The sequence below is a fragment of the Phalacrocorax carbo genome, chromosome 2 (assembly GCF_963921805.1).
Source record: "Phalacrocorax carbo chromosome 2, bPhaCar2.1, whole genome shotgun sequence".
Lineage (NCBI taxonomy): Eukaryota > Metazoa > Chordata > Aves > Suliformes > Phalacrocoracidae > Phalacrocorax > Phalacrocorax carbo.
Window position 1 is genome coordinate 136577780 of NC_087514.1, and position 13364 is coordinate 136591143.

General features: G+C 36.3%; 1 protein-coding gene across 4 annotated transcripts in view; it reads left to right on the forward strand.

Moving 5' to 3' along the window:
• DGKB (diacylglycerol kinase beta) overlaps positions 1 to 13364 on the forward strand; it is a 363957-nt gene that overhangs the window by 335694 nt on the left and 14899 nt on the right. The window lies entirely within an intron of this gene.

Consider the following 13364-nt stretch of genomic DNA (forward strand, 5'->3'; position numbering starts at 1 on the left):
CATACCTATAAACCTGGATGAATTCCCTTTTCCTTTAATTTCTCCTATTCATATAGAGGAAGATTAAAATTATGCTAAATTTTTCATAAGTCTAATATCAATAAATGAATATTTAATGAAAGACAAAAACAGGCATACAGAATAAACTGGTTTCAACAGCTGTGAACAGGTTTTCATTTAGTGCATGGCACACTTACCTAGGACTCACTCTTGACTCAGAGAAATTAGATATGTTATAAACAGATGAGAAGAGGGCTATGAGTATTCACGCTTTATAAGGAAGTCTTTTTTTCACATATAATCCATCAGTTATGAGATCTTCTTTCACAACCCCTAAAGCATTGTTCCTTTTCATTTTAGTCAGCCAAAGCAGCTGGGTCTTTATAGCTGCAAAATGTTTGCTTACGACCAACTGCTGTTTTGTATACCGCTTTTCATCACTAGCAAATATTTTGTTTTTCACTATTACTCCATGCTTGTCAAAACTTGTCGAGGAGCAACATTGTAACACATATCCAATTAATCAATGACTTCTTTGTCTCTTCTGGTCTGATTCCTAGGGGGGTGTGCACTGTGCAGAAGATCCCCCCCAGCCTAGCAATTGAGACTGTGTGGGCACAGTCTTGTGGATTATTATAAGATAACCATGTCAGTCATATGGTTTGTAATCTGTTGCCACAGATCCATCAGGACCCTTAGGTTCTGATCCCTTCCTACAGGACAGTGATTCTGATGAGTCTGTGGTGCTACCCTTGTCTAACTGTAGTAGCAATAATAATAATGCATACAATAAGTACAAATGAAACATAGGGACATATGCACCTGATACTATATGACTGTGGAAACTCATCAGGCTCGTGACTGCCTAGGAATCCCAGGCCCTCTAAGCACACAAAAAGTGCTCAGAAATGGAATGTAGTGAGTTTTGCTAATGTATAATAATACTTATTTATGAAATATACTTTAAAGCAACCATCCAATTATTTCATTTATGTTGAATTGCAACATGCTTTTGCCAGATGGTGTTTCATATCAGGTCAAAAAATAACGAAGGAATTTGGCGTTAGAACTGAAGTAACAAGAAAAGATGAGTAACTAGGGATTGCAAATTTGTTACAGCATTTTTTTTCCTAAAATGAAGCTTTTGTAATGTTTTTTGAGTCTTTTCCCTGTGGATTTATTTGTATTTATTGCATTTTTGTCGCACCTTGTTAGAAGTTAGCAAAGATAATTTATAATGTGGTGAAACAAACTCCCGATTCCCAGAGAAGCGTAGACTTAAAATAATTTGTCCTTTCCTTTTTTTTAAGATTATTTATGAAACATATTCAAGGGGTTTAATCAGTGGCTGGGGATGGAAGGAGGTGATTTGAAATTGCCAAGAGAAAGAAACAGTTTTCCACAAACATTTCTGAAGAAATTCCTTAAAACCTCAATATGTCCAGTTGTACTATTTGATGACATTTTGTTCCAGGTCTTGTTAAAAGTGCTGGAAAAATAAAGCATGGAGAGGTGTGGTTTAGACACATTAATAGTTCACCAACATGAGCAGATTTTGTTGTCCCAGAATACAAGCAGTATTCGTATATTTCTTTCTTTTTTTTTGTTTTTCCCGTTCTCTTCCCAGTCCTTTCTTGGGAACAGCTTCAGCTTTTGTTCGTGTCAGGTGATCAGGCCATTGACTTCCACCTGAACTAACGTGGTCACTGATAGTTTTTATAAGTTTTCAGCTTTATACAACAATCAATTCCTGAAATCTTTGCCTAATTAAGAAGTAAAAGATTGAGCCTGAACCACTTAATACAGTAGGTCACAGTCTCAATGGACTCTGTCAGAATTTCACATATTTCAAAAATTATTATGGTTGGACTTCAATGAGTACTTCACAAGTGACTGGTTTTGCATCTCCTAGCAATCATTTCAGACAGCTGTCTTGTTCTTTCAAGTATTTTAAGTTTTCTACCAAACATCATCAATATATCTATGAATCAGGTATGTCACCTGAACTTGAAAATAAAATTTTCATTTTATTTTGAAGGTTGATTTAAAAAGTGACTTTACATTGACAACTAGAATTTCTCAGAGAAATGTGAAGTTTTAGTCCAACTTTAGCATCTTAGAGAGATAATGTTTTTCTTTCGCAAGGAAAAATGCTCATTTTCCTTAACTATACATTTAGAAAATACTAGTAACTCTGGCTTTATGCTTCTATGAAAAGCAAGGCCCAAATAACAAAAAAAAAAATGCAGCTAAGATCCAGGAGTGGAAGGATTACAACCTGTCTTTTGCTATGCTAGGATCTAAAGCCAGATGTATAATACAAATACTCCAGTGGAATATGGAGAGAAGAAGAGAGATAATCTGATATATACAGATGCTAGCAGTCAAAATTACTCAAGCTGTACTGAAACTTCCTTTGCACCTGGCACTGGAGGTGTTAGCCATGCCAGTTCAGTCCCCCAACACAGATGTTCTTGTTGTACCACTCCTTATGTGTAACATTTAGGTTTCTGTTTAGCTCAGCATAGCACACATAAATACTGTAATCCAAAGGCCACCCATTTATTAGTGCACCTGCATCTTCTACTTTCTTTAATTCCCTTAGTATATTGCAGTCGCCTTGTGCTGCCGTTCCTACTGCAAAGTAGTGTTATGGAAAAGAAAACTCAGCTACTATTACCATGCATGAATTACAATGATGAAAAATATTTTTTAAAATCAATCACACATTAGATTATACAAGTAAAGCTGAATTTTTAGATGCCTCAAACATGTAAATGCAAACCTGTTTGTTGTACACAACCTTATTTATATTGCTTTATAATTAGTATTCTGAAATCATGTACTATGAAGTAGTTACCATAGAGATAGGCCTCAATAAGAAGAGCACTTAACAGTCATGCTTGAAACATGCATGTAGTGCATTTTCTATCACTGAATATCCACGCCTAAATGATTTGTTGGACAGGGACTAAAATCAAGGTCCTTTAAATTTGTCTCATAGCCATTTGTTGAAAGTAACCTGGAAGGTGAAAATTCCAAAATATTAGTGAACAGTCTTCTGTCCTCACAAATTAATTTCCATGTCTAAACAAAAAGCAGCCCTCCCACCTTTATTTTTCAGTGTGTCATTAATTAGTAAAATGAAAACAAACCCAGAATGAGTGTTCCAAACTTGAATTCGGTTTGAGGTTTGCTCCTTCTCTTTTGGACAGGAGGTCAACCTTAAAGGTGTCCTTTCCTTCTGTATCAGTTGGCATGATGAAGGATATTAACTCTCCCTACAGGTATTGCCAAACAATAAATGGCATACATTGTGCAAATAGCACATAAAATAGAACTAACAATACAAACAACACAACAGCGTGTCCCATCACGGCCCACTTAGAATCCCATGCACTAAATTAATGCCAGGAGCTTCTCAAGTTCATAAGTGCCTGAGCTGAAAAATAGTAATCCCATATACGTACTATTTCAGTTTGGTCCCAAAGCCTAGGAAAGGAATTTAAACAAAGATACATATTGAAGGTGAATTAATAAAGTTGAAGAGTAAAAAACCTTTCCTGAAGTGCCAACCTATCACAATGCCAGTAAGTAACCAGGAGGCTTGTCCACCTTCTGGAGTTGTCTGAACGAAGCTGCTCAGGAATTACAGCAGAACTTCTTTCAGGAACTCCAGATATGATGACTACTATTCAGAGTAGGATTGCCATATTCAGGTTTAGCATAGTCCAGTCTGAAAACAACTAAAATGCACATATATTCATACAACTCTGATCTCCTTATCTGTTTCTCATGCACTTTCCCTTATTCTCTATCATTCAGAACAAAAATGAGAGTGAAAAATGAGAATGCACATAAGATGAGAATCATTCCCCTAGTTTTCTAGGTCTCCTATTTTGCATTAAACATCACGAGTGCTGTTATAGCTGACTAGTGTGTGTTCAGGTCACTTTTTAGCAAAAGATTGTGGCTTTCATTTTGTGGCAGAGCATCATAACCAAATAAATTACAACCAGATCCTGTTTTTTTTTGTAAGTTGCCTTTTCTTGCTTGGAATGAAACAGAGTTTGTTTTTTTCTATTTGATACTGTTCAGGACCAGACCACTAAAAATAACTTGAGTCTCACTACTGTGGTACTTGTAGCTGACTCTGGTCTTTTTGTCCTTGAGAAGAAATTTGGAACTGTTCTGTAGTTGTCTTGATCATGGTTATGGAAATACCTTTTCTTACTGTGTGTGTTGTAAATAACTGTTGAGAAAAGCTATTGAAAATTAGCTTGATGTCAGTCATTAATATTTAAAATATTGAAAGGCATAATAAGAAATTTATTTTTGCTTTCTTTGTGATCTTTTGAACTGTCTGTCTATGTAAAGCACATCAAAGCAGACATTTATTTTTCTTGCAGCTCTATTAGAGGTAACTTTCACCTTTGGTTTCTCCAGTAACAAAAGTTTCTGCATATCCAGAACTGCTTCTTGTAAACCAGTAACAGGGCAAAAACCAGTTAATTTTTAGCAATGTGTATAATTCAGGTAGGTAGAAAAATATCTGCAATTGCTTGTATGTAACTAGATTAGATAGCAGAGACCAAAACCCTCAATGACAAATTATGAGAACAGAACAAATTCAAGCACTGGGATTTTGCTCATGTACTTGGAGCTCAGTCCTGGAGGTAGCAAGCACACTTGTGTTCCATCGAACAATGAGCAAGTAGCGGGTATATCACTTCTGTAGGCCTCAGCCTCCACAAAGCACCAAACATGTGGTGATGTTGGGGTGGTGGATTTAGCAGAAAGTTAGCTTTAGACACATGGCTAAGTTGGCCAAATATGCTATCTTGTCTCCCAAGATTCCTGTTGGCGACAACAGAGGAAAACATGGTCCTCCAGAAAACCAAACCTCTTAGACCTCTGAATCACTGTCTGGAGAAAACTCTGAGCTTTCCTCAGTTCCCCATATTTAAGTTCCTAACACCATTAGAGTCCCTCTCAAGATATCATCCTTTCATCTGCTGCTTCTGTTGCTCCTGTGTCAGGCTTGTCAGCCCTTTGTGAATGTCTTGGAAATCCTAGACCACCTTAGGCAACACCAAACGCATTTAGTTCAGTAGGAAACTAAATCAAAGCTTCTTTAATTTCACTGACTGCAGGAAGTTCAGGAAGATTGTCTGATTTACTTAGTTTATATGAATACCTGCCCCAGAGTTCATTGGATTTGTCTTCATTCAGTTGCATGATGCTTCTTCTCTACAAAGAGAAGGTGTGGACAATGTCTGTAATTGAAACTGCAATCCAAAGTGTGACTGTAGCAGTTATCTAATTAAATTAACCCAGGTACTGAGAGAGTGAGGGCACACAAACTTAGGAAACCAACCAGCTGCTAAGAACTTGGGAGTCTCAGCAAGCTCATATAGACTATATTGATGCCATCACTGCTGTGTTTTCTTTCCTGTTAGTACCTGTCCAAGTAACAACCTTGAATATCTCTACCATGCTGAAGAATCCTCCCCCAGCTGCAGTAGAAATACATAACCTTGAATACTTTAATGCAGGCATTCTAGACCATCAGAAATGGTTAAAAGTGATCTATGATGCATCTCATTGATTTTCAGAATGCTTTCCTGCATTGGTTAATAACTCTTGGTTAACAACGAAAACTTGCTGTTGCTCAAACTAGTATCCGTTCTGCATACTGTGATCTCCAAACACCATGGAATACTAGCGTGGTAGAGAAAGCAAACAGATTTGGTTCTCATGAAGAGAGAGGAATCAAGATCATCTTGGGGGGGGGTTCTGAGCTCCTGCACCAAAATTGCTACCACTTTAATCAAAAGGAGTTTTAATACTCATGTAAATGGAATGAAGATTTCTTTCTTGCAGATAACCAAAAAAAAATCTTCAGTGGATAAATATAGGGATAATGCCATTATTAGAGTTTGCTACCCTGCAGAAAGGGAACATTTATCCCCTGTTAGTACAAGTCCTCTTAGAAATGTACAAGTCAAAGCTGAGTTTCATTGATCAGATTTCAACATTTCCATCAATATTACTGTATTTTTCTTTTCTAGGCTGTGGCATTTTTATAGGCTAATCAAATATCCAATATTACTAGGAGGCATTTAAAGTGAATGCCAGAACTACTAAGGAGTAATTTGAGAATTAGATCTATTTTTGTTAGTTGAAATGATCTTGACTTCCTCATATTGTATTGTACCTGATGCTCAGTAACATGATAGTACCAATACAAATAGAAAGATATCCGGTTTGAAGTTCTTAAATATCTGTTAAAAGTGGTGAGCAGTCCAAGCACATTAAAATTCCATTTTCTCCCATACAAGTGTTTGCTGCAGATGACCCCCACTGATCTTAAATATATTTCTGTATCTGTAACTGAATAGAGGTTTTCCGTACAGCATGTTCTAATGGTACTCTGGCCTTTAGCCAACAAGGCACTGAATAAGGCTATTTTTAAAATACAGAAACTGGGAACAGCTGCAGCAATCAAATTTGATAAAAACAGAGAGGAACTTTGCTTTTTTTTTTTTTTTACGGTTTGTCCAAGTTTAGACTCCTTTCATAGAACAGCTTTTGTTCTGTTGGATGAAGGGGGTATAAGAGTAACACAGTGAAATCCTTTTGAACAAATAACTTTTAAAAGAAGACAGATTAAAATAATAGGGGGCTTTTTGGTGCAGCAGCATGTTCAATGCAATTGTACCTCAAACTGTTAAAAGAATAAATCTATAAAAAAAGAATACATTTTGTCTGCCAAGCTTTACCATAAAAGACTTATCCATAATGATCTCCCAAACTGGAAGATGAAACCTCTTGTTTCAAATGTTGAACATCTGAACATTGGTATTTAGGAGTAGGTTTTGGGTGGAAGTGATTTAATTTGAATGCTCTGGGGGGTGGGTTATGGTTTTTTTATTTTTCTTCTTTTGCTATTAATCAAAAAAGTTGCTATTAAGAACTCTCCTCTCCTTTCCCCTGGTAAGCTGGGGAAAAAAAAAAGTTCGCTTAAGGAAAAGTTTTACAAAGGCCTTCTGTGCACATTAAAAAGTTTCATAAAATATTTAATTATAAGGACTGATTCTTCCTTGTTTGCCCTCTTATTTTTTTGGGAAACTTGTCATTCAATGATTGAGAGTCAGGAGATGATTATATACACAAAAAAAATCCATTACACAGTAGTAGGCTGAGCTCTGTCTGTTCAATGATTCCATCCGAGGGTGGAGTCTCTGCACTAGACTGATGCAAGACACAAGATACTGGGTGCAGTCTGGGCCCCACTGAAGTCAGTAAGAATTTTGCCACTGAATTCAGTAGAGATAGGATTTTATTGATTGCATTCATTTTAAGTGTCAAAAATAGCACCCTTGCATTCTTACCCCATTAAAGCTATTTAGTGCATCATCAATTCAGATGGTAGATCAAAAATGAACTGAATTTCTCACATATGCATAAATATGGGTATATATCACATATGTGTATGCCCAGATACATATAAAATGGGTGTGCATTTTTGAGTATGTTTATATATACAAAATATCTGCCTAATTTTTTATCACCATGTCTGAGTATCTCACCAGGTTGAAAATTACACCAGTGATGTATCTCTCTTTCTTCACACTAAGAGGCAGGCTTAGCCTGTTTTGTTTTGTTTTGTTTTTAAAAACAGGAAAAAAATATGAAGACAAGTGTAAAGACTTGAGTTAAGAATCAATACTGGCATGAAATAGGTGTATGGAGCTACCTGAGATGTTAATGTTTACAAGCAATCTCAGCAATGCAAAATACTGAAAATGCTCAAATACTATAGATGTAGGACTTGATATATATCCTCGAAGTCAATATTAAGGAGAATAGACTTCTAAAAGCAGACGGTTGAAAATCAGGAATTGCTGATTTATATTCCTGTCTCTGCCACAAACTGCATGTGTGATCTTGGCCAGATCAGTTCTGCAAACTCATGTGCTTAACTTTACATGATAGAAATAATATTATGACTCTTGTGGGCCTACACACAATATATCCAGCTGAGTATGTGAACAAAACTTTTGCAAGACCTAAACTTGTCTGTGTATAATTTTCACTTTGTAAAATGGACATAATATTATTTTTCCCCAAAGTTATGTCTGTTTTATTTGTCTATGTTATAAATTCTTGGAGACAAGAGCTGTCTTTTGTTATATGTCTGTGAATCAGTAACAAAACAGAGTCTTGACATCATCTGGACCTCCAGGTACAGCTCAGATATAAAAAGTTATAAATGTTGAGGCATATGTTACTTCAGGTAGCTTCTCTAAAGCAAAGCATAACAAAAACCAGGATGTACAGATTGCTCCTGATTTACTGATTTCTTGTAACCAGGAATCTAGAAAAAGCCGTTCATCTGAAGTCAGAATACTGTGACATTAAACACATTTTTAGCGTTTTATACAACATCAGTCCCTATCCCAGCATATGGAAGCGACCCCATATTCCTGCATAATGAGTAACTGTAGATTTAATACGTGCCATGTTCTAGGAAGAGACTGAAGCATTCATGTAGTGCAGAACATTGAGCTCAGGAGTTTTTCAAGGATCCGCTGGCATCATACCAGTTTTCAAATTCTTAACCAGTATTTTCACTGGAACCAAAAAATTTCCAGCGTGATGATTACTAGAGTCTGATTACATTTAGCAAGCCATGGAGCCCCTTCTCTTCAAAGACAAACTGCTGCCAGAGACAGATTTACCACTGACCAACAGTGTTTTTATGCAAATGTGCCTGAGTGAGTGCAGTAACCCCAAGTTATAATAGAGTCATTCAATCTTTTGCCAGGACAGCAATATTTATATATTGCAAAGATAAATTGGATATCAAAACCAGTTCCATTACAGAAGCAAAGTTCTCTATGTAAATCAGTGTTTCTAATCACACCATGCTTCTTCCCACCCCCTACCCTATTTTGCTTTCCTTGCTTTATCTTCATAGATTAATTCCAAATGTATTTTTTCTCTGGTGTGTTCATGTTGAATATTGGAGTGTTCAGCTTATGCCAAGCTAATGGATAACGTAAACTCATCGCTAGGAGACTTTAAAGTCTCCAAGTGTCTTTCTTCATGCCCTGGGGAAGTGCTATAAAGGGCTTATATTCACATACAGTGTTTTGTCTGCCACTTTTGCAAGTTTCTGTTTGGACTTCTCTTTCTTCTGCTGCCTGATGGGAAGAAATGGGCAGTCATCTCCCTAGTGACTTTATCTCCCCATCAGGAATGAGTGCAAGGGGTCAGATGCCCCTCTGCATGCTAGTCACCATCTGCTGACAGCAGCGCTCCCCTGGGAGAGCTGGCTTTGTTTACTGACGGGGCTAATGTGAGGAGACACGTGAAGTACTTTGGTTTGTGGAAGAGGGCAGGAGAGGCATGGTGCTGTGAAAACATTCCCACACACTCTAATGGCTCATTCACATAGAAAACAAGTGAGAGCCTTCAGCTTTTACACAGAGCTCAAAGTAGAACAAACCGACTCAAGAACCTCAAGGCACCAGTCAAAAAACACTTTCCTAATGCACTAATACTGAGATGCTTTCCATGATAGCTTACCTATGAGATTTCAGCTCTCATTTAGGCAACTAAATGACCTGGCTAGATGGAAAAGCCGCTCAGTATCTGGTAGTTGCTGCTGTTCAATGTAGGCTGGTAAATTATTTTTGAAAACTCTAACCTTCAGTTTCCTAAACCTAAACCTCCTAAAACTTGTTATAATAGGCAAAGACTGCATTGGAGAATTTTATCAGTACAGTCACCGGTTGATTATTTTCTCTTCAGAATAAAATCTGTAGAACCCAAAAGGAATACAACATGCCTAAAAAGAGATACATTTTTTTGCCCTGTAGTTGGTAGAGACGCGCACAGATCTAAACACGAGTGTGTAACTTTAGAATATAATTTAAGGATCGAAAAGAAGTGACTTTCTAAATTAGGTCTCAAACACTGTTGGGATACATGTCATGGAAAAATCCACATTATAAGCTGTTTTAAGTGATTAATGACGTTTAGTGAACAGCAGCATTCATTATTCTGGTTTACAATGTTAAGATCTGTAAGAAGATAACACGAACAGTGATGCTAGGTCAACCCACAAGTTCGTGTAGCTCAGTAGCCGAGCTTTAACACCAACCTGTATTGCATGATTAGAAATAAAGCATAAGAGGGCAAATTTACAGTGATTCTTCCATTAAGATGCCCTACCAAATATATATCAATTTGTCTTTTAGTGAATTTCGTAGTCTAGTATGGCATCATGGTATAACAAAATAATTATGTAAAAAGGATTTCTTGCGTGTTCTAGAAGTGCTGTGAAACTCCTTAGTTCTTGTGTTTTGAGAAATACTGAATTGCAGTACTGTCTTCACCTACTCCATGACACTTATTATTTTCTCTGCCTGTATCATGTTCCCTCCATTTGTCTCCTTACTTCCTGAAGGGTCCTAGTCTAATTTATTTTCATACAGAAGCTGCTCCATATTTGTTACCATGTTTGTTGCTCTGTTATATCTTCCTGTGCATTGCTGCGTGGACTGAAACTACAAACTCCACATTGTATGGATGTACCACTCATAATATTTGATGATATTTGCTCACTATTGTGCATTGAGCTGATATTTTCATAGACGTAGCCACAGTAACTCCATAATCCTAATTCCTGCGTAACAGTAGTAATTGTAGCCCAGCAAAATAAATGTACATGTATACGTGGACATATACACAGAGACACACACACCCCATACTTATTTTCAGATAAAATATATATGCATAAAGCAGTCTACATATATGTAGTTAGCTCTGTTTTCCCTCATGGGCATTAAGTTACATGTATGGAATTTTTTGCCGTAGTATCGCCCCATTAGTCAGTACTGTAAAATTTGGAATCTTTTTTTGTAATTGGCTTTTGTCTTTACTTCGCTGAATCCTCGGTAACTCACTATCTTCTTCTATTTCCAGATTGTTTAGGGGAATATGTTGAGCAGTACAGAGGCCAGCACAGATCTTTCTGAGAAATCAGTGATAACCTTCCACCAGAATGAAGAATGACTTCCCCTTTCCTATCTTTTAATTTAATAGAAGACCTGATCTCTTTTAATAGAGATTAGTCTCTTTGGTGGGGACCTTTTAAGAACAGATGTAATCCATTCATTGATGTCCTGACCCTTTATGTTCAACCAGTGTACCTATAGCCATGTAACATCTTTGAAGAATGGGACTAAAATATACACACTCCCTTTTCCACTTTTGCTCCCTCTCCATTCTTATCAAAGTCAATATAGCTCAAAGATTTGTTGAAATGGATATGACTATGCAAAACCATCAGATCAAATACATTCGCAAGGGCAGGAGCGTGAACTAACCCCAAGTCGATAATTGCATGTTACATTTGCTTTAGTTTTTACTGCTTCTGAAGGAAGGTTATGTCTAATTTAAGCTTGATTCTAAAAATATTCGTATTTGGCCTAAAATAACCTCACTTTGGGAACATGCCACTGCAAATGTGAAGTTTTTGAAAAGGCTTCATTTTTTTGATAGATAAGAGTATTGTTCAGTTCCATCTTCCAACATTTAATATACCACATTTTTTGAGATATGTGGTATAGATCAAAGGCCAGGATTTGGCCCTTAGTTACCTGCTGTTACTGGCACTAGTCTCACAGCTATTGAAAAATGATGCATCAAATTTATATCACTGCAAATGTCACTATTCTGAATCTTGCATATGTTGCCTGAGCTGTCAGTAATAAAAATCTGTTCTTAATTATTCTCCCGTTTAAAAAATAATAATTTTCTAATAACCCAGTGAATAGGAATTTGATGTTTTCTTTGGCTGGAAACATTTTCATGATTTAGTACATCTATAAAGTTCTGTGTGCTTTTATAATATAATAGCTTTTGCAAATGAGTAGGACTTTCCCATTTAAATCCCTATGGCTATCAAGAAAAGCAGAAATTGTTTAAATCAGAGTTAAGTTTAAAAGTGAGTAACTTAAGGAAAACATTTTGAGAGAAAAATAATTCAGCAGAAAGCCAGACATACAAAATTGGGTTTACATGTGTTACAGGGATGCAAACTATAAACATGTATAGTTAAAATTAATCATATTGTCTGTTTTAATCTTTTGTCCATCTTATTGTTTGTCGTTAATAGGGAAGAATAGGGCTTATTGTTGCTTCATTAATATTATAAGGAACTGATTTCACTGTGATGAGAAAATGAAAATAGCAAAGAATATTAAGAAAGTATAAGAAGAAAAATGAAGGCTTTGGATAGTATCAGATTTTCTGGTTGGAAGCAGAATAATCCAGACCATAAATCCTATTTGCTTTTAATACTTTTCCCCCCCATCACAGTACCTCTTTCAGTTAATTACCTTCATTCAAAGCCCAAAGAAGTGAAAAGAAAAGACTCCCTTTGAAACTTTGGACTAGCCGCATAGTTATGATAATGAGCGTGAAATTCCACCTTCATTAAAGGTTGAAGGGTTTAAAATATACAAAGAGTAATGTGCTCTCCTTTCTTTGTTTTTTCAATGTGATGATAGACTCTAACATTTTAGCTCATTGCTGTGCTTCACTGAGTAGCGTTTCTTTTGGAAACATGGATATTAACAGCCAATCTATAAAACACACGTAATATACAGCTAAAAAATTTCTCTTTTTCTTGTCCATCTGGTCTTGGCAACATGATTTTAAACAGAAACATATAAAACACTTCATACAAAACACCCTAGTTGATTCTGGATAATATTTCATTACCTTGCTTGGTTGCTTCTCAAACCAGTCTGCTATACTTCTGTTTAGGTTTCTGGTTGTATCTCTGTTTGTATCTGCAATTCTAGACAGAATTTGTCCTTGCTCCTTGAAGGTCATGAAAACTAATATTTATTTTACCGGAGTCAGTATTTATTTAAAAAATTTTTGAAGTTTAATGCCAAAATGTTACGTAATCAAAAAGCAGTGTGAAACAAAAATGTATAACTGGGTGCAAACAAGCACTACGAAGTTCAGGAAAGCTAGATTAATAGTTGCTGATCTAAGGGGTTTTTCTGCCTTTTTTGCATTGAACCTGTGCAGTAATTGAGACAACGTAAAAAGTAATATGTGGTCTCATAATTAAAGACTATAATAATGCCTGCACAGAAAGGCTGAATTGGAATTGTAAATGTCATCTGGAAAGGATTGTATAGAAGAGAATCCAATAGGGTCTGGAGCACTGGCTTTTCCTTTACCAGATTTTGCATGTTGGTTGAAACAACGGACAGCACAAATTTCTAAACTGCAATCATCTCACTCTATGAGTGTCAGGTAACCTAAATGAAGGC